This window comes from Anopheles ziemanni (assembly GCF_943734765.1).
Source record: "Anopheles ziemanni chromosome X unlocalized genomic scaffold, idAnoZiCoDA_A2_x.2 X_unloc_32, whole genome shotgun sequence".
Lineage (NCBI taxonomy): Eukaryota > Metazoa > Arthropoda > Insecta > Diptera > Culicidae > Anopheles > Anopheles ziemanni.
Window position 1 is genome coordinate 60,001 of NW_026689799.1, and position 22,500 is coordinate 82,500.

Genomic DNA, 22,500 nt, shown 5'->3' on the forward strand with positions numbered 1-22,500 from the left:
GCCTAGGCCATTGGTGGTTGGTTGGTGGGTTAGCCCTTAGTTGGGCTGGCTGGCTGGCTGGCCATCGGTGGTGTGGTGTGGTGTGGTGTGTGGAGTCGAGCATCGCGCGCCGTTGCCTTCTTCGGAGTGTTGTGGGTACGCAAGTGCTTGCAGTGCAAAGAGGTTGGTGATGGAGTGACATTGCCTTCACCATGGAGTTGCGGGTACTTAGGTACTTGCAAGGAGATGGTGGTATGGTGGTGTTGCGTGTGTGGTGTTCGATTAGAAAGATATAATTTCTAAGTCCGGATTAGTGCTGTCAGTGGGGCCCCCGCTAACAGGTCCTGCACGGCCACCGTGGGGCTTGACTTGGCGCTATTCCGGACTTGGGGCGATCACGATGTCCCCGTGCGGGACTTAGAAGATGGAAGAACACAAGTACCCTTATCCCATGACTTGTGAGCGATTGGCATACGTTACCACATGAAGAGAAAAATTGGCTAAGTCCCGGATCCATATTATATGAAGAGAAAAATCGGCTAAGTCCCGGATCCATATTATATGAACAGAAAAATCGGCTAAGTCCCGGATCCATATATATTAACCTAATAATCGGCTAAGTCCAGGATCCATATTATATGAAGAGAAAAATCGGCTAAGTCCAGGATCCATATTACATGAAGAGAAAAATCGGCTAAGTCCCGGATCCATATATATTAACTCAATAATCGGCTAAGTCCAGGATCCATATGATATGAAGAGAAAAATCGGCTAAGTCCAAGATCCATATGATATGAACAGAAAAATCGGCTAAGTCCAGGATCCATATATAATAACCTAATAATCGGCTAAGTCCAGGATCCATATAATATGAAGAGAAAAATCGGCTAAGTCCGAGATTGGGTCTGTCGGAAATACACTTTCAAGTTACCACACAAGCAAGCAAGATGGCCTAATGATGGATCCATATAATATGAAGAGAAAAATCGGCTAAGTCCCAGATTGGGTCTGTCAGAAATACACTATCAAGTTACCACACAAGCAAGCAAGATGCCTTAGTGATGGATCCATATAATATGAAGAGAAAAATCGGCTAAGTCCCAGATTGGGTCTGTCAGACATACACTTTCAAGTTACCACACAAGCAAGCAAGATGGCCTAGTGATGGATTCATATAATATGACGAGAAAAATCGGCTAAGTCCCAGATTGGGTCTGTCGGAAATACACTATCAAGTTACCACATGAGCAAGCAAGTTACCACATGAAGAGAAAGCCGGCAAAAACCGGGAATGTTACCACATGAACTGGAAAATGGGCAAAAACCTACCTTCACAGGGAACGTGAATAAGTAAGGCTGTAGACATCGGATCGACAAGCCAAAGACTGATATGGAAAGGAAATGAGTAGTACTAGCTTTCCTGAGAGTTGCAGAGCTTAGACTGCATATGAACGAAAGTTATTAAGCGTCAAAGTCAGAGAAGTTACCCAAAGGAACACAAGTTCCAACTTAGAGCATGTATACCGCCTAGACGGTAAGAGGTACGGCCAGGCTGAGGAATAAGGAAATGTTGGCCAACATGTTCCCTAACTATCCCCCGAAGACCGCAAAGCAATCCAACATCAACCAAGAAAGTTATAGCCCGATCAAGGAAACACCTACTTTGCACCGATATTGCACCAAATACATGTACCAAGCACCTTCGGTTGCATACCTGCAGGGGTTTACCATAGTAGGCCATGGAAGACCGATATACCGAACATAATCACTTTCTATCTCCTCGGGTGTTTGAGATAGCGCTTTGCGGTACAAGAACGAAAGTTAGACTTTATCTTGGTGCATCTTTTTGCCCAAGATCACAAGACCCTATCTACCAAGGCAAGAAAGTTGTGTGGGGACAAAATGTCCAAAAGTGCCCAAAGTGGCACACTTGAACCATATATTCGAGAAAAACACAAGTGTGGGCCCGAGCTAGCAAGTTGAAATGTTCTGACCGTCAGTAGCCCTAGTTGAGGTGCACTTATCATTATATGAGGCCAACGTGCCAGCTAGTCTCTAAAGGGGCGATATGGGTGTTCCAAGGTTTGTACCCAATTGAGGAAAAAACAGGGTAAGGTACGGTGTACCGCGAATAACTCGGGCTATAGATGTCCGATCGATGAGTTTGGCATATGTATGGAAAGGTCTCGACGAGACCTAACTACCCTGAAAGTATGAAGGCAAAGACTTGAATGACCGGGAAGTTATTAAGTGCACAAGTGGTAAAGTTGCACCAAAGTCCATGTTACCCGAAGTGGTACATGAACACCCAATATTCGACCAAAACACAAGTTTAGAGACGAGCTAGCGAGCTACATTGTTCAGACCGTCAGTAGCTCGCATCAAGACACGCATTTCATTATATTGAGCCTAGCCGCTAGCTCGACTCGAAGTCGGTCATATGGTTGGTTGATGGTTTGGACCGACCACGTGGTGTACCAAGGTGATGTACCTTTCATGAATTAAAACTCTGGCTGTATGGCACTGAGCGACAAGCTAAGGTGTGATTTGGAATAGTCTTGAGTGGGACTATTTAGGAAAAATGCGAACAAAAAATCACAAAGTCCTTGGGCGAAGCTATTAGCGAAACATAGAGCAAATTGGTACCAAAAACTATGGAAATGGGACTTGAGTCAAAAATAACCGCAAGTTGGAGAAGAGATAGCAAGCTTGCGTAGAACAATTATATTTGGTGCATGGTATCACCAACAAAAAAGTATATGGGGCCAAGGTGCTGGCTGGCCTCCAAAGTGGAGATATGGGCGATCCAAAGTTTGTACCCAAGTACGAACAAGTATGGAAAAAACAGGGTAAGGTACCAAGTACCATTAATAACTTCGGCTGTAGATGGCCGAGCGAGGCAAACGGCTCACCGTTGGAAAGGTCTTGGGGAGACCTATCTACCCTGAAAGTTTCATGAGGCTGAGTTGAAAGACCACGGAGATATTAGGTGATGATGGTCCAATTCGGGGACCAAGTCGCAGGAAATGGCGCTTGACCAAAATCACCCTTGGAAGGTGAATACCGGCTTACCGGTAAGAGATAGCGACTTGGCGTAGAATATTCATAAGTTGGGCGTGTAGAGACGCAACTTTTATTATATGGGGCCAACCCGGTCAGGGTGCTCCAAGTCGGTCGTTTGGTTGGTTTATGGTTTGGGCCGACCACGTGGTGTGCCAAGTTGAGGTACCTTTCATGAATTATAACTTGGTCAGTTTGCCACCGAGCGACAAGCTGCGGTGTGTTTTGGAATGGTCTTGAGTGGGACTATCAAGGAAAAATACCAATCGAAAATCAGCTTGTCCATGGCCGAAGCTATTAGTGAAACATATAGCAAAATGGGTCCAAAAACGAATGAAATGGGAATTGGACCAAGAATAACGGCAAGTTGGAGAAGAGATAGCAAGTTGGCGTAGAACAATTATATTTGGTGCATGGCATGACCAACAAAAAAGTATATGGGGCCAAGGTGCTAGCTGGCCTCCAAAGTGGAGATATGGGCGATCCAAAGTTTGTACCCAAGTACGAACAAGTATGGAAAAAACAGGGTAAGGTACCAAGTACCATTAATAACTTCGGCTGTAGATGGCCGAGCGAGGCAAACGGCTCACCGTTGGAAAGGTCTTGGGAAGACCTATCTACCCTGAAAGTTTCATGAGGCTGAGTTGAAAGACCACGGAGATATTAGGTGATGATGGTCAATTCGGGGACCAAGTCGCAGGAAATGGCGCTTGACCAAAATCACCCTTGGAAGGTGAATACCGGCTTACCGGTAAGAGATAGCGACTTGGCGTAGAATATTCATAAGTTGGGCGTGTAGAGACGCAACTTTTATTATATGGGGCCAACCCGGTCAGGGTGCTCCAAGTCGGTCGTTTGGTTGGTTTATGGTTTGGGCCGACCACGTGGTGTGCCAAGTTGAGGTACCTTTCATGAATTATAACTTGGTCAGTTTGCCACCGAGCGACAAGCTGCGGTGTGTTTTGGAATGGTCTTGAGTGGGACTATCAAGCAAAAATACAAACAGAATATCAGCTTGTCCATGGCCGAAGCTATTAGTGAAACATATAGCAAAATGGGTCCGAAAACGAATGAAATGGGACTTGGACCAAGAATAACGGCAAGTTAGAGAAGAGATAGCAAGTTGGCGTAGAACAATTATATTTAGTGCATGGTATGACCAAGAAAAAAGTATATGGGGCAAAGGTGCTGGCTGGCCTCCAAAGTGGAGATATGGGCGATACAAAGTTTGTACCCAAGTATGGCAAAAACTGGTAGAGGTACCTTTCATGAATTACTGCTCAGGCTGTATGGCACTTAGCGGGACGCTTGGCTCTGGTATGGAATAGTCTTGAGTGGGACTATCAAGGAAAAATACGAACAAAAAATCACCATGTCCACGGACGAAGGTATTAGCGAAACTTAGAGCGAAATTGCGACCAAGTCGCTGGAAATGGCCCTTGGACCAAGTATACCGTCAAGGCGGTACGAGATAGCGAGTTGACGTGGAATATTTATAAGTTTGCCTACACGAGACGAAAGTTTAGTTATATGGGGCCAACCCGCTCAGGGTTGTCCAAGTCGGTCATATGGCTGATCGAAATTTTCGACCAAGTACTGAGAAAACAGGGTAAGGTACCGTGTACCTCGAATAACTTTGGCTGTAGATGTCCGAGCGAGGCGAACGGCATAGCGTTGGAAAGGTCTTGAGGTGTTCTAGGCACCCTGAAAGTATGAGAAGGCTACCTGGAAAACTCGTGGAGATATTAGAGAAACATAGGGCCCAAAAGATACCAAGTCGCAGGAAATGGGCCCTCCATGAACACCCTAAAATCCCAATTACGGCTAAGTTGCAGGCCAGCTAGCGAAGTGAAATGTTCTAGGCATAACTAGAACACGTTAAGGCGCAACTTTTTGAATCAGAACTTTTTTCGATATCTGGCCCCCAAAGGGGGGATATGGTCGATCCAAGGATTTTTCCAAGTTTCGGTACTTTTTACGGTATCACTCATAGCTCCGGCTGTAAGCAAGCAAATGACAATCTAAGACATGATTTGGAAAGGTATTGAGTAGTACTAACTTACGTTAGAACACAGCGAAGCGCTATCGGTTCATGGCAAGGCCGATATAAGCAGTCAAAGATGAAAAATGTTGACAAAATGAACAAAAATTACCTTGGTACGCGAATAGCGGCCAGGGATGAAGAGGTACGAAGGTGGTGTAGAACAATTATAATTAGGGCTTGGTACGCTCTAAAAGTTTGCCGAAGACCGCAAAGCGCTCAGACCCATAGAAAGGGGTCATTTGGGCCGAACAGTGCGTGCAAAGAGGTGAAAATGCAAAAATTGCACTTTGGGGGGCGATTTGCGGGGGGAAGGAGGGGTCGGAGGGCAAAATGTCTCTTGACCAAAAAGTCTTATCTCGTCGAGATCTACAACATTGCCGAAGACCGCAAAGCGCTAGCTCGCAATCGAAAAATCGAGAATTTGAAAATTTTCTAAGTCTTGGGCTCCCTAAGGAAAAGTTTCAAAAATCACGTTTGTCCCCAATTTTGAAGGGGAAGGAGTCGGTTCCGGGGCATGGTGTCTTCGGCAAAAAGTCTTATCTTTTTGCGTACTTTCGACTAGTTCAATAAAAATTTTTGACCCAAAATTTGTTCGGCGGACCCCTAGGTCGAAAAACCCGAAAAAAGTCGAAAAAAGTCGAAAATGTCGAAAAATGAGAAAACCTCATATTCGGACTCTACACGAGCCCCAGATATTGAAAAGTGAAATCCGCGGTCGATTTGGAACAAAAAATTTACCTAGGCAAAGTTGTATGGAGGTAGGGACCCCTGAGAAAAAAGTTTGGTCCCGAGGCTCCTTGGACCACCAAGTCCCTAGGTCGGACCAAAATCGGAAAAAATCCGACCAAAGTCGAAAGTGTCGAAAATTTTAAAAAACCCCTTTTGGGGCCCTATGGCCTCCCTAGATAATGAAAAGTGAGGTCCGCGGCCGATCCGGAAGAAAAACTTGACCTAGGCAAACTTGTATGACGGTGGGGACCCAAAAAAATTTCGATGAGTGTAGTTTAGACAGGCCGGAAAATGTATCGGTGGTCCGTATCAAGGGACGTCTTTTAGTTCCATGGGGTGGTGGTCGTCGAACAAAGTCGCCTAGGTCGACCACCAGAAAGACCAGTCGTGTTGTAATGGATGTTTTGACCACTTTACTAGGGAAACCTAGTAGGTCGAAGCAAATTTGGGGTTCGAGATGAGTTGGTGAAAGTTGGTCCAACCTAGGTGTGCTTGGTGGAGGTTGACCATGAAAGTAGAGCATGATGGGAATGACCATAACTTTGGTTCTAGATGTCGGATCGGAACACTTGAGGCAGTTTTGGAAAGGTGAAGGCCTGCTCTAGCTATGTTTCCTACCAAGCTAAGCGCCTACTAGTGACCCGGAGGAGGTATTAAGGGTCAAAGGCAAAAAGGGGTACCCTAAAGTGCATGTGACCAAGAAAATGGGAAAAACGGTATCGCGTATAGCTCAGGCTGTATGGCTCGGATCGGAAAGCTTGGATATGCGTTGGAAAGGTCTCAACGAGCGCTAGCTATGTGTCCTACCAAGCGAAGCGCTAGGTGTTGAGCAAGTCGGTCATATTAGAGGGCAAAGGTGAAAAATGGTGGTTTAGAGGCGAAAATTCACCTTATGATCGAAAATAGCGGGCGAACGATAAGAGCTACGAACACGGCGTAGAACAATCATAAGTACGTTACCACAAGACCTAACTTTGGCCAATATAGAGCGAGAAGATCGGAGGTACCCATCAGGGTGATATGGCTGGTTCAAAGTTGGACCAAAACGAGACTTGAGAAATGGGTTGAAACACGGTATCGCGAATAACTCAGGCTGTATGGAACGAATTGACAAGCTTAGATCAGTGTTGGAAAGGTCGAACCGAGCGCTAACTATAATCCCAAACAACCGAAGCGCTAAGTGTTGAGCAAAACTGAGTTATTAAGCGACAAAGTGGAAAAATAATACCAAAATGGCCAAAAATCACACAAGACCAAGAATACCGAGCAAGCGGTAAGAGATAGCGGGTTGACGTAGAATACTTATAAGCTTGCCTCTACGAGACCTAAAAGTCGTCCATAGAAAGCGAGAAGATCGGACCACTCTGGAAGGGTGATACGAGTGGTCAAAAATTAGCAAAAATGAAACATGGCTAAAATGGATTTGACTTGTGCACCATGTAGCTCCGGCTGTATGGCATGGATTGTAGAGCTAGGATATGTTTTGGAAAGGTAACACCCAGCGCTAGATACGACTAGAAGAAAGCAAAGCGCTAACTAGCATGATTTGGAAGTTATTAAGCGTCAAAGTCGAAAAATGTTACCAAAATTGAAACTCGAGTACATTGGGCCAAAAAGTACAAGTTGTGAAATTTGGACTTACGAGTAAAATACCGAGCAGGCGGTAAGAGATAGAGACTTGGTGTAGAACAATTATATGTTGGGCATGTTATAACCTATATTTGGCCCGAACATAGTGACGAGATCGGTGGTACCCAAAAGGGTGGTACAGGTGTTAGATGGTTTTCCCAGAGCATAAGCTCCAGATGATATGGAAAACGGGAAACATCATAACTTCGGCTGTATGGCATGGAATGGAACGAACAAGGTATCGATGGAAAGAGAAAAGGTAGCGCTAACTATAATTCCTACCAAGCAAAGCGCTAGCATGTGACCGTTCGGGTGTTATTGTGAGTCAAAGTCAGAAATTGTTACCACGAGAGGCGAAAATCCGACTAAGTCCATGAATACCGGGCTGGCGGTAAGAGATACGGCTTGGCCGTAGAACATTTATAAGTTGGCCAATACAAGACCTAAGTTTCGTCCATAGACGACAAGAAGATCGAAGATACCTGAAGGTGAGATATGGGCGTCCCAAAGTGGGCCTTTGAAAAAGTGACAAACTTCCCTTATAACAGCATACACCAAATATCTCTGGCTCTATGGCACCGAATAAGAAGTTGAGGTCAGCGATAGAAAGGTGATAGTCAGCGCTAAATATCATACGAACAGAGTGAAGCGCTAAAGGGAAAGGATCTTGGTGATATAAGGTGACAAAGTCGAGAAAAGTTGCCTCAAAATCATGAAAAATGTGAAAAAATGGCTAAGTCCCGGGTGCCTTAAGGGCAGGTTGATCGAATGTACCGAGCTGGCGGTACGAGATAGAGACTTGGTGTAGAACAATTATATGTTTGGCATGGCAAGACCTACATTTGGTCAATACAAAGTGAGAAGATCAAAGAAACCCGTAAGGGTGATATTGGTGTCCAAAGGTAAAAAGCACTAAGTCTTGGGAAACTTATATGAAGAAAAAGGACCCTGATGGGTCATATAGGATGGATCGAAAAATCGGCTAAGTCCCAAAATGGGGATGTCAGAACTACACTCAAATGTTACCACACCAAGCAAGGCAAACTTATATGAAGCAAAGGACCCTGATGGGTCATATGGTATTGGTCGAAAAATCGGCTAAGTCCCAAAATGGGGATGTCAGAACTACACTCATGTGTTACCACACCAAGCAAGGCAAACTTATATGAAGCAAAGGACCCTGATGGGTCATATGGTATTTTACGAAAAATCGGCTAAGTCCCAAAATGGTGATGTCAGAACTACACTAAAATGTTACCACACAAAGCAAGGCAAACTTATATGAAGGCAAGGACCCTGATGGGTCATATGGTATTTTACGAAAAATCGGCTAAGTCCCAAAATGGTGATGTCAGAACTACACTAAAATGTTACCACACCAAGCAAGGCAAACTTATATGAAGCAAAGGACCCTGATGGGTCATATGGTATTTTACGAAAAATCGGCTAAGTCCCAAAATGGGGATGTCAGAACTACACTCATGTGTTACCACACCAAGCAAGGCAAACTTATATGAAGCAAAGGACCCTGATGGGTCATATGGTATGGATCGAAAAATCGGCTAAGTCCCAAAATGGTGATGTCAGAACTACACTAAAATGTTACCACACCAAGCAAGGCAAACTTATATGAAGCAAAGGACCCTGATGGGTCATATGGTATTTTACGAAAAATCGGCTAAGTCCCAAAATGGGGATGTCAGAACTACACTCATGTGTTACCACACCAAGCAAGGCAAACTTATATGAAGCAAAGGACCCTGATGGGTCATATGGTATGGATCGAAAAATCGGCTAAGTCCCAAAATGGGGATGTCAGAACTACACTCAAATGTTACCACACCAAGCAAGGCAAACTTATATGAAGCAAAGGACCCTGATGGGTCATATGGTATTTTACGAAAAATCGGCTAAGTCCCAAAATGGGGATGTCAGAACTACACTCATGTGTTACCACACCAAGCAAGGCAAACTTATATGAAGCAAAGGACCCTGATGGGTCATATGGTATTTTACGAAAAATCGGCTAAGTCCCAAAATGGGGATGTCAGAACTACACTCAAATGTTACCACACCAAGCAAGGCAAACTTATATGAAGCAAAGGACCCTGATGGGTCATATGGTATGGATCGAAAAATCGGCTAAGTCCCAAAATGGGGATGTCAGAACTACACTCATGTGTTACCACACCAAGCAAGGCAAACTTATATGAAGGCAAGGACCCTGATGGGTCATATGATATTTTACGAAAAATCGGCTAAGTCCCAAAATGGTGATGTCAGAACTACACTCAAATGTTACCACACCAAGCAAGGCAAACTTATATGAAGCAAAGGACCCTGATGGGTCATATGGTATTTTACGAAAAATCGGCTAAGTCCCAAAATGATGATGTCAGAACTACACTCAAATGTTACCACACCAAGCAAGGCAAACTTATATGAAGGCAAGGACCCTGATGGGTCATATGGTATTTTACGAAAAATCGGCTAAGTCCCAAAATGGGGATGTCAGAACTACACTCAAATGTTACCACACCAAGCAAGGCAAACTTATATGAAGCAAAGGACCCTGATGGGTCATATGGTATTGATTGAAAAATCGGCTAAGTCCCAAAATGGGGATGTCAGAACTACACTCAAATGTTACCACCCCAAGCAAGGCAAACTTATATGAAGCAAAGGACCCATATGGGTCATATGGTATTTTACGAAAAATCGGCTAAGTCCCAAAATGATGATGTCAGAACTACACTCAAATGTTACCATACCAAGCAAGGCAAACTTATATGAAGGAAAGGACCCATATGGGTCATATGGTATTTTACGAAAAATCGGCTAAGTCCCAAAATGAGGATGTCAGAACTACACTAAAAAGTTACCACACCAAGCAAGGCAAAGTACCTAGGTGAACCCTAGGAAGAAACACGGACCAAGTCAGATGGCCTAAGTCAAGAGTGCAAGTGACCTAGGCAAAGTTGTATGGCGCTGAGGACCCTGAAAAATCTGGTTAGTGTAGTTTAGACAGGGTAGGTTTTTGGGTCGGCCGAACCCCCTTATTTTGGGTTTTGGCCTCATCAAGAAGCTACACCTAGGCAAACTGCCTAGGGTGAAAGTGCGAAGACCAATCGAATAGTAAGACAAGTTTTGACCGATCGCCCTAGGCAAGCTTGTATGAAGAAAGGGACCCTAAGGGTCATATGGAAATACATGAAAAATCGGCTAAGTCCCAAAATTGGGATGTCAGAACTACACTAAAAAGTTACCACATCAAGCAAGGCAAACTACCTAGGTGAACCCTAGCAAGAAACACGGACCAAGTCAGATGGCCTAAGTCAAGAGTGCAAGTGACCTAGGCAAAGTTGTATGACGGTGAGGACCCTGAAAAATCTGGTTAGTGTAGCTTAGACAGGGGAGGTTTTTGGGTCGGCTGAACCTCCTTATTTTGGGTTTTGACCTCCTCAAGAAGCTACACCTAGGCAAACTGCCTAGGGTGAAAGTGCGAAGACCAATCGAATAGTAAGACAAGTTTTGACCGATCGCCCTAGGCAAGCTTGTATGAAGAAAGGGACCCTATGGGTCATATGGAAATACATGAAAAATCGGCTAAGTCCCAAAATTGGGATGTCTGAACTACACTAAAAAGTTACCACATCAAGCAAGGCAAAGTACCTAGGTGAACCCTAGCAAGAAACACGGACCAAGTCAGATGGCCTAAGTCAAGAGAACAAGTGACCTAGGCAAAGTTGTATGACGGTGAGGACTCTGAAAAATCTGGTTAGTGTAGTTTAGACAGGGGAGGTTTTTGGGTCGGCTGAACCTCCTTATTTTGGGTTTTGACCTCCTCAAGAAGCTACACCTAGGCAAACTGCCTAGGGTGAAAGTGCGAAGACCAATCGAATAGTAAGACAAGTTTTGACCGATCGCCCTAGGCAAGCTTGTATGAAGAAAGGGACCCTATGGGTCATATGGAAATACATGAAAAATCGGCTAAGTCCCAAAATTGGGATGTCTGAACTACACTAAAAAGTTACCACATCAAGCAAGGCAAAGTACCTAGGTGAACCCTAGGAAGAAACACGGACCAAGTCAGATGGCCTAAGTCAAGAGTACAAGTGACCTAGGCAAAGTTGTATGGCGCTGAGGACCCTGAAAAATCGGGTTAGTGTAGTTCAGACAGGGGAGGTTTTTGGGTCGGCTGAACCTCCTTATTTTGGGTTTTGACCTCCTCAAGAAGCTACACCTAGGCAAACTGCCTAGGGTGAAAGTGCGAAGACCAATCGAATAGTAAGACAAGTTTTGACCGATCGCCCTAGGCAAGCTTGTATGAAGAAAGGGACCCTATGGGTCATATGGAAATACATGAAAAATCGGCTAAGTCCCAAAATTGGGATGTCTGAACTACACTAAAAAGTTACCACATCAAGCAAGGCAAAGTACCTAGGTGAACCCTAGGAAGAAACACGGACCAAGTCAGATGGCCTAAGTCAAGAGTACAAGTGACCTAGGCAAAGTTGTATGGCGCTGAGGACCCTGAAAAATCGGGTTAGTGTAGTTCAGACAGGGGAGGTTTTTGGGTCGGCTGAACCTCCTTATTTTGGGTTTTGACCTCCTCAAGAAGCTACACCTAGGCAAACTGCCTAGGGTGAAAGTGCGAAGACCAATCGAATAGTAAGACAAGTTTTGACCGATCGCCCTAGGCAAGCTTGTATGAAGAAAGGGACCCTATGGGTCATATGGAAAATCCATGAAAAATCGGCTAAGTCCCAAAATTGGGATGTCTGAACTACACTAAAAAGTTACCACATCAAGCAAGGCAAAGTACCTAGGTGAACCCTAAGAAGAAACACGGACCAAGTCAGATGGCCTAAGTCAAGAGTATAAGTGACCTAGGCAAAGTTGTATGGCGCTGAGGACCCTGAAAAATCGGGTTAGTGTAGTTAAGACAGGGGAGGTTTCAGGGTCGGCCAGACCTCCTTATTTCGGGTTTTGGCCTCCTCAAGAAGACAGACCTAGGCGAATTGCCTAGGGTGAAACTGCGAAGACCAATCGAATAGTAAGACAAGTTTTGACCGATCGCCCTAGGCAAGCTTGTATGAAGAAAGGGACCCTATGGGTCATATGGAAATTCATGAAAAATCGGCTAAGTCCCAAAATTGGGATGTCAGAACTACACTATAAAGTTACCACATTAGCAAGGCAGACTTGTATGAAGAACGGGACCCAGGTGAAAGTAGCAAATATCCCAAACCGAACATGTATATTATACACACAAGAGTACGAACATAAAGGAACACGGACCAAGCGTGCCGAGAGAATCGGTACTATAGAGCCCTCGTGGTTCTACACAAAGACTTTATGTTAGGGGTTCAAGCCCCATAGTACTCAAACGGTGACAGTAGCAAATATCCCAAACCGAACATGAATATTATACACACAAGAGTACGAACATAAAGGAACACGGACCAAGCGTGCCGAGAGAATCGGTACTATAGAGCCCTCGTGGTTCTACACAAAGACTTTATGTTAGGGGTTCAAGCCCCATAGTACTCAAACGGTGACAGTAGCAAATATCCAAAAACGAACTGGAATTTACATTCTGTTGGTCATGCGGTCGTCCAAAGGGGTCTAGTATCCTGGGATGACAAGCATCACGGGCACAGTCTCGTATCAAAACAGTCGAAGAGGCCCGCGAAAGCTTGCTTTCCATGGCTATGCGATGCACAAATTGAGTTTCTCCGTAGTTATACACAGCGCACAGGTGAAAGTAGCAAATATCCCAAATCGAACATGAATTTTATACACACAAGAGTACAAACATAAAGGAACACGGACCAAGCGTACCGAGAGAATCGGTACTAGAGCCCTTGTGGTTCTACATTGAGAGCCCTCGTGGTTCTACATAGATACTTTATGTTAGGGGTTCCAACCCCATAGTACTAGAACGGTGGAAGTAGCAAATAAACCGAACGTGGAATTTACTTTCTGATGGTCATGCGGTCGTCCAAAGGGGTCTAGTATCCTGGGATGACAAGCATCACGGGCACAGCTCGTATCAAAACAGTCGAAGAGGCCCGCGAAAGCTTGCTTTCCATGGCTATGCGATGCACAAATTGAGTTTACTCACCGTAGTATAAAACGAACGAACCGAACCTATCCGAGTAGGGATAATGGGCGCAGTAACATACTTCTGTGACCCAGCGAGAGTTGAACGAGGTGACATGAACTGTCAGTGGCTTATATCAGATGGGATACATACATGAGATTGCTTTCAAATCTACACTCGAAAACCTAACCAAGTAAAAGCGAACGTGGGGAGGATTCGAAACTGGTAACGAAATCTTAAGCTGGAAAGAGTCATCACTATGGATACATATTATGCGAAACCAATCAAGTGCTCATTACTGATCCAAAACCGAAGAGCACTAGTGAACACCTTAATCTCACCCTAGTTCACATCCAAGTGATCGACCACGTGTGTGAAGCAAAGACCAATCGAATTCCTCAATGGACCGAACACTATGAACAAATGGCTAAAAACGTTATAACTATCCAAACATACTACTATCTAGCGAAAGTCATCACGATGGAACCATACCATGATCTTTAACCTATAGCGCTCACCATATTCCTACCCAGAGTGCAAGTGAACAGATTGCCCACCCTTACCCAGTTCACAACCACGTGATCGACTAACATACCGAGGTTACCACAAGTCAAAGTTATACGTTTACAAGCGCAAGACCAATCGAAAACCCCGAAAGCAATCTCGACCCAAAATGTATTATCCGTGAGTGTAGTCGAGTCTCGTACTCGTCATCTGTAATCGTCGGATAGAATATCCAGTACACGGTTGTCTTTCCAAATGAAATCTACATACAGAACTCGCTCTTGGCAAATGGGTGGCATTGGCGCAATCAGGAGCGAGTTCCCGTCCGGGTGCCAAGTGATTGGCAAATGTCTGGGGGAAAGCAACCATATGTTGATTTGTCTGTTAGTGTACTGGGTGTTTGAGGTATGTAGTATCCACGCTTGGTTGGGTGTGTCAGAGGACCATGGATGCGTTCACAACCCCAATTGGGGTACATCGGGAATGATTTTGTGGAACCGATGTGCCCGGCACACACTAAGTTTTGTTGCAAGTTAATAGTGTGCCATGTCCGGGGGGGTTGTGATTAAACTCTGGTGAATTGCGTACTGTGGTGATTGGGGTATGAAAGCCCCGCAGTTGCAATGATCGGACGCGCCTAGCGTGTCCTTTAGTTGATGGTAGGGATATGAAGGCCCTTGTCAGCTCACCTAAGTATTCATGGAAGTTTGGCATAAGGTCGCTGTGGTAGGGGTATGAAGGCCCCGTCAGCGCATGCACAATCGGGCGCACGTGCGCTTAGCGGAGTCGAATGCCGCTCAAGTGCCTGTCCGGTGCATCGGGTGTGTGTGATACGAGGGCAATGAGGTTCGCACGGGGGCTCGCCTCCCGTGTGCTACCGGACTTGACAACATATAGAACGTGGTGTTTGCTCCTCCGGGTGCAATGGGACAATGAACATTCGAACGCAAAGTCGGAATTCTGGTTGATCCTACCAGTAATATACGCTCGTCTCAAAGGTTAAGCCATGCATGTCTAAGTACAAACAGATTTAATGTGAAACCGCATAAGGCTCAGTATAACAGCTATAATTTACGAGATCATCAACCTAGTTACTTGGATAACTGTGGAAAATCTAGAGCTAATACATGCAACATGCCAGGACCCTCGCGGGAACTGGTGCACTTATTAGTCAAACCAATCGCGGGTTCTCCGTGTCATTGAGTTGAAGTCTGGATAATGATGCTGATCGTATGGTCTCGCACCGACGACAGATCTCGCAAATATCTGCCCTATCAACTATGGATGGTAGTATAGAGGACTACCATGGTTGCAACGGGTAACGGGGAATCAGGGTTCGATTCCGGAGAGGGAGCCTGAGAAATGGCTACCACATCCAAGGAAGGCAGCAGGCGCGTAAATTACCCAATCCCGGGACGGGGAGGTAGTGACGAGAAATAACAATATGAAACTCTTTAATGATGTTTCATAATTGGAATGAGTAGAGCATAAATCCTTCTACGAGGATCAAGTGGAGGGCAAGTCTGGTGCCAGCAGCCGCGGTAATTCCAGCTCCACTAGCGTATATTAAAATTGTTGCGGTTAAAACGTTCGAAGTTGATACTTGTCCAACACAGTCCGGCTCCGCCGACCCGGTCAACCCGTGGTCGGTGGGCCAAGTCGGAATCTGGTTGCGACTCAATGGTGTGGTAGGGCACCAAGTCTGTGTCATGGTGTGCCCTTCAACGGGTGCAAGTGTAACATAGAGCTCGACCGCTCACGTTTACCTTGAACAAATTAGAGTGCTTAAAGCAGGGTGCCCAAACGCCCTAGAATAATCTTGCATGGAATAATGGAATACGACCTTGGTCTAATCTTTCATTGGTTTGTACTCAGACCGGAGGTAATGATTAACAGAAGTAGTTGGGGACACTAGTATTACGGCGCGAGAGGTGAAATTCGTAGACCGTCGTAAGACTAACTAAAGCGAAGGCATTTGTCAAGGATGCTTTCTTTAATCAAGAACGAAAGTTAGAGGATCGAAGGCGATTAGATACCGCCCTAGTTCTAACCGTAAACGATGCCAACTAGCAATTGGGAGACGCTACAACCAGGTGCTCTCAGTAGCTTCCGGGAAACCAAAGTCAGGTTCCGGGGGAAGTATGGTTGCAAAGTTGAAACTTAAAGGAATTGACGGAAGGGCACCACAATGAAATGGAGCTTGCGGTTCAATTTGACTCAACACGGGAAAACTTACCAGGTCCGAACTTATGGAGGTGAGACAGATTAATAGCTCTTTCTCAAATTTAAGGGTAGTGGTGCATGGCCGTTCTTAGTTCGTGGATTGATTTGTCTGGTTAATTCCGATAACGAACGTGACTCACATATGCTAACTAGAACGCAGTCAGCGTTAATGCGTCGATGCCGATTGGAACGGGTTAGGACCTTTCGGTGGAGTATGACCTGACACCTTCGCTGTTCGTGTGCGCAAGTGCACTTACGGTACGCTGCTTAGCAGGACAATTTGTGTTTAGCAAAATGAGATCGAGCGATAACAGGTCCGTGATGCCCTTAGATGTTCTGGGCTACACGCGTGCTACAATGTGGGTAGCAGCGTGTCTCCTATTCCGAGAGGAACGGGAAATCACTCAAATACTCACTTAGTAGGGATTATGGATTGCAATGGTCCATATGAACTCGGAACTTCTAGTAAGTGCTGGTCATCAGCCAGCGTTGAATACGTCCCTGCCCTTTGTACACACCGCCCGTCGCTACTACCGATGGATTATTTAGTGAGGTCTTTGGAGATGATCGTTCGCTGGATCCTCGTGAACCGCGTCTGCTTTATCGAAGTTGACCGAACTTGATGATTTAGAGGAAGTAAAAGTCGTAACAAGGTTTCCGTAGGTGAACCTGCGGAAGGATCATTAGTGGCCAAGTGATCCTTCCAGAAGTCCGAACCTGCGGGTTGAGACTTCGGCACAAGTTGCCATATGATAATTGACGAAACACTATAGAAGTCCGAACCTGCGGGTTGAGACTCAGGCACAAGTTGCCATATGAAAGTTGACGAAACACTAACAAGTCCGAACCTGCGGGTTGAGACTTAGGCACACGTTGCCTTATACATGACTTCGAACAAATACACAAGTCCGAACCTGCGGGTTGAGACTTAGGCACAAGTTGCCTTATACATGACTTCGAACAAATACACAAGTCCGAACCTGCGGGTTGAGACTTAGGCACAAGTTGCCATATGAAAGTTGACGAAACACTAACAAGTCCGAACCTGCGGGTTGAGACTTAGGCACACGTTGCCTTATACATGACTTCGAACAAATACACAAGTCCGAACCTGCGGGTTGAGACTTAGGCACAAGTTGCCTTATACATACATTGGCCAAATAAACAGAAGTCCGAACCTGCGGGTTGAGACTTAGGCACAAGTTGCCATATTATATTCGATCAAACACTAAGTAGTCCGAACCTGCGGGTTGAGACTCAAGACCGTAACAAGATGTCACTATACAAGTCCGAACCTAAGGGTTGAGACTTAATGCGATCTAGATACCAAGTTGACATCCAATACCTGTTGAGCAAAACCAAAGATTCCCTGTTCTCGAATGATTACACTATATAACAGGGAATCATGAAGAAATCAAGCAAGCGTGAAACAAAGTCATCACTTGGGCATGCTCGATAGCCAACCACATGACCTTAACCTAAGAGAGCATGCAAACCACATGATACCTATAAACGATTAACCCGCCCTAGTTCAATCGTTCACCAAGTGATGACTTCAGTATGGCTAAGAGAAAAACTTTTAAATGGGAAAAACTCTAAGTCCGAACCTCCGGGTTGAGACTTCCGCGTCGGAGGTGGGCGCACCTCCTATCCGAAAGATGATGAATCAGGGGTGTTCGGTCAGCAATGGTCGGATGCCCCGTCGTAGTCCAACTATGACAATCAAAGTCAAGACCTCCGGGTTGAGACTTTCCGCGAGTACAAGCATAAAGGAACACGGACCAAGCCGTACCGAGAGAATCGGTACTAGAGCCCTCGTGGTTCTACATTGAGAGAGCCCTCGTGGTTCTCATTAGGGGCTTTATGCAAGAAGTACTCAATACTGTGGTGTGAAGTATAAAGTATAGTCCTCGCCTGGTCCACGCTGCTTCGGCGGTCCTGGGTAAGATAGTTAATTCTAGCTTGCCCTATAGTGGAATGAGGACACTTAATGCTTCGTCTTTTAGCGGCGGCTAGACTCCTCCTCACGGGGAACGAGTTGACGCGCACAGCGGCGGCTTACGCACTATGGCAATCATGGATGCCTGAAGATTCCGTGAAGTTCTCCCCTGGTCCACGCTGCCTCGGCAGTCCTGGGTAAAATGGAATATTTCCAGCTTGCCCTATAGTGGAAGAGGACTATCCAACAATACAAAGTCAAGACCTCCGGGTTGAGACTTTCCGCGTCGGTGGTGTCGCGCACCGCCTATCCGAAAGATGGTGTAACAGGGGTGTTCGATCAGCAATGGTCGGATGCCCCGTCATAGTCCAACTATGACAACCAAAGTCAAGACCTCCGGGTTGAGACTTTCCGCGTCCGGAGGTACGCGTACCGCCTACCCGAAAGATGGTGTGCTTCTGGGGTATTCGATGAGTCGGATACCCCGTCGTAGTCCAACTATGACAATCAAAGTCAAGACCTCCGGGTTGAGACTTCCGCGTCCGGAGGTACGCGTACCGCCTACCCGAAAGATGGTGTGCTTCTGGGGTATTCGATGAGTCGGATACCCCGTCGTAGTCCAACTATGACAATCAAAGTCAAGACCTCCGGGTTGAGACTTCCGCGTCCGGAGGTACGCGTACCGCCTACCCGAAAGATGGTGAATCAGGGGTGTTCGATCAGCAATGGTCGGATGCCCCGTCGTAGTCCAACTATGACAATCAAAGTCAAGACCTCCGGGTTGAGACTTTCTAAGAGTACAAGCATAAAGGAACACGGACCAAGCCGTACCGAGAGAATCGGTACTAGAGCCCTTGTGGTTCTACATTGAGAGAGCCCTCGTGGTTCTCATTAGGGGCTTTATGCAAGAAGTACTCAATACTGTGGTGTGAAGTATAAAGTATAGAGTCCTCCACTGGTCCACGCTGCTCCGGCGGTCCTGGGTAAGATAGTTCATTCTAGCTTGCCCTATGTGGAAGAGGACTCAATACCCTACCTGTTGAGCTTGAAACAAAGTCATCACTTGGGCATGCTCATATTGCCATACACAATTACATTATATTCGAATGAGCATGCAAGCGACCCTATATAGACCGAACCAAAACGATAGATACCGCCGTAGTTCACCCCCACCAAGTGATGACTTCAGTATGGCTAGTGTGTGAAGTATAAAGTATAGTCCTCCCCTGGTCCACACTGCTTCGGCGGTCCTGGGTAAGATAGTTAGTTCTAGCTTGCCCTATGTGGAAGAGGACACAATACTTAATACTTAGAGTACAAGCATAAAGGAACACGGACCAAGCCGTACCGAGAGAATCGGTACTAGAGCCCTCGTGGTTCTACATTGAGAGAGCCCTCGTGGTTCTCATTAGGGGCTTTATGCAAGTCGTACTCAATACTGTGGTGTGAAGTATAAAGTATAGAGTCCTCCACTGGTCCACGCTGCTCCGGCGGTCCTGGGTAAGATAGTTCATTCTAGCTTGCCCTATGTGGAAGAGGACTCAATACCCTACCTGTTGAGCTTGAAACAAAGTCATCACTTGGGCATGCTCATATTGCCATACAATATTCCATTATCTACTAATGAGCATGCAGCTATATGATTATAACCTGTAAACGATTACCCCGCCGTAGTTCAGCGCTTCAACCAAGTGATGACTTCAGTATGGCTAGTGTGTGAAGTATAAAGTATAGTCCTCCCCTGGTCCACACTGCTTCGGCGGTCCTGGGTAAGATAGTTAGTTCTAGCTTGCCCTATGTGGAAGAGGACACCATACTTAATACTGTGGTGTAATGAACAAAGTATAGTCCTCCACTGGTCCACGCTGCTTCGGCGGTCCTGGGTAAGATAGTTAGTTCTAGCTTGCCCTATGTGGAAGAGGGCATACAAGACAAAGTATAGTTCTCCCCTGGTCCACGCTGCTTCGGCGGTCCTGGGTAAGATAGTTAATTCTAGCTTGCCCTATGTGGAAGAGAGCATACATGAACCAAGAACGAAGGTTATGATCGAGGAATGATTCGACAACTAACCGATGGTATGAAATGTGAAGAATTCAAGCAAGCACACAATCAAGTCATCACTTGGGCATGCTCGATAGCCAACCCTATGACATTAACCTAGTAGAGCATGCGAAAACCAATATATATGTAAACGATGCCCCTCCCTAGTTCAGCGCTTCAACCAAGTGATGACTTCAGAATGGCTAAATCAAATCGGTTCAAAACATACCATCGGTACCCTATTGAAACACACAAGTCGATATCAAACCTCATGATTGTGTAGTCCTCCACTGGTCCACACTGCTCCGGCGGTCCTGGGTAAGATAGTTCATTCTAGCTTGCCCTATGTGGAAGAGGGCACATTACTCAATACTGTGGTGTTATGAACAAAGTATAGTCCTCCACTGGTCCACGCTGCTTCGGCGGTCCTGGGTAAGATAGTTAGTTCTAGCTTGCCCTATGTGGAAGAGGGCATACAAGACAAAGTATAGTTCTCCCCTGGTCCACGCTGCTTCGGCGGTCCTGGGTAAGATAGTTAATTCTAGCTTGCCCTATGTGGAAGAGAGCATACATGAACCAAGAACGAAGGTTATGATCGAGGAATGATTCGACAACTAACCGATGGTATGAAATGTGAAGAATTCAAGCAAGCACACAATCAAGTCATCACTTGGGCATGCTCGATAGCCAACCTCATGACATTAACCTAGTAGAGCATGCGAAAACCAATATATATGTAAACGATGCCCCTCCCTAGTTCAGCGCTTCAACCAAGTGATGACTTCAGAATGGCTAAATCAAATCGGTTCAAACCATACCATCGGTATCCTATTGAAACACACAAGTCGATATCAAACCTCATGATTGTGTAGTCCTCCACTGGTCCACGCCGCTTCGGCCGTCCTGGGTAAAATGGAACATTCCAGCTTGCCCTATGTGGAAGAGGGCACATTACTCAATACTGTGGTGTGAAGTATAAAGTTCAGTTCTCCCCTGGTCCACGCTGCTTCGGCGGTCCTGGGTAAGATAGTTCATTCTAGCTTGCCCTATGTGGAAGAGGACACTTCATACTTCGTCTCTAAGCGGCGGCTTGACTCCTCCCTACGGGGAACGGGTTTACGCGCACAGCGGCGGCTTACGCACTATGGCAGTCATGGATGCCTTACGTTTCTATGAAAAGTGTGTTCCTCCCCTGGTCCACGCTGCTTCGGCAGTCCTGGGTAAGATAGTTAGTTCTAGCTTGCCCTATGTGGAAGAGGACACGTAGACTTACTGTGGTGTGAAGTATAAAGTTCAGTTCTCCCCTGGTCCACGCCGCTTCGGCCGTCCTGGGTAAAATGGATTCATCCAGCTTGCCCTATGTGGAATGAGGACACTTTATGCTTCGTCTCTAAGCGGCGGCTTGCTCCTCCCTACGGGGAACGGGTATACGCGCACAGCGGCGGCTTACGTTATGGCAGTCATGGATGCCTTACGTTTCCATGAAAAGTGTGTTCCTCCCCTGGTCCACGCTGCTTCGGCAGTCCTGGGTAAGATAGTTAGTTCTAGCTTGCCCTATGTGGAAGAGGACACGTAGACTTACTGTGGTGTGAAGTATAAGGTTCAGTTCTCCCCTGGTCCACGCCGCTTCGGCCGTCCTGGGTAAAATGGATTCATCCAGCTTGCCCTATGTGGAATGAGGACACTTTATGCTTCGTCTCTAAGCGGCGGCTTGCTCCTCCCTACGGGGAACGGGTATACGCGCACAGCGGCGGCTTACGTTATGGCAGTCATGGATGCCTTACGTTTCCATGAAAAGTGTGTTCCTCCCCTGGTCCACGCTGCTTCGGCAGTCCTGGGTAAGATAGTTAGTTCTAGCTTGCCCTATGTGGAAGAGGACACGTAGACTTACTGTGGTGTGAAGTATAAGGTTCAGTTCTCCCCTGGTCCACGCCGCTTCGGCCGTCCTGGGTAAAATGGATTAATCCAGCTTGCCCTATGTGGAATGAGGACACTTTATGCTTCGTCTCTAAGCGGCGGCTTGCTCCTCCCTACGGGGAACGGGTATACGCGCACAGCGGCGGCTTACGCAAGTTAGTCACCCTCGGCAGTGGATCACTCGGCTCATGGATCGATGAAGACCGCAGCTAACTGCGCGTCATAATGTGAACTGCAGGACACATGAACATTGATAAGTTGAACGCATATTGCACGTCGTGGGAACCTACCATGATGTACAGATGACTGAGCGCTTATATTTGAGAAATG

At 46.1% G+C, this 22,500-nt stretch overlaps 1 non-coding gene across 1 annotated transcript; it reads left to right on the top strand.

Moving 5' to 3' along the window:
- The first annotated feature begins 22,331 nt into the window (after window positions 1-22,331).
- On the top strand, window positions 22,332-22,486 carry LOC131292118 (5.8S ribosomal RNA). Its single transcript, XR_009189816.1, has one exon. It is a non-coding gene; the product is annotated as a 5.8S ribosomal RNA (ribosomal RNA).
- Window positions 22,487-22,500: the final 14 nt, after the last annotated feature.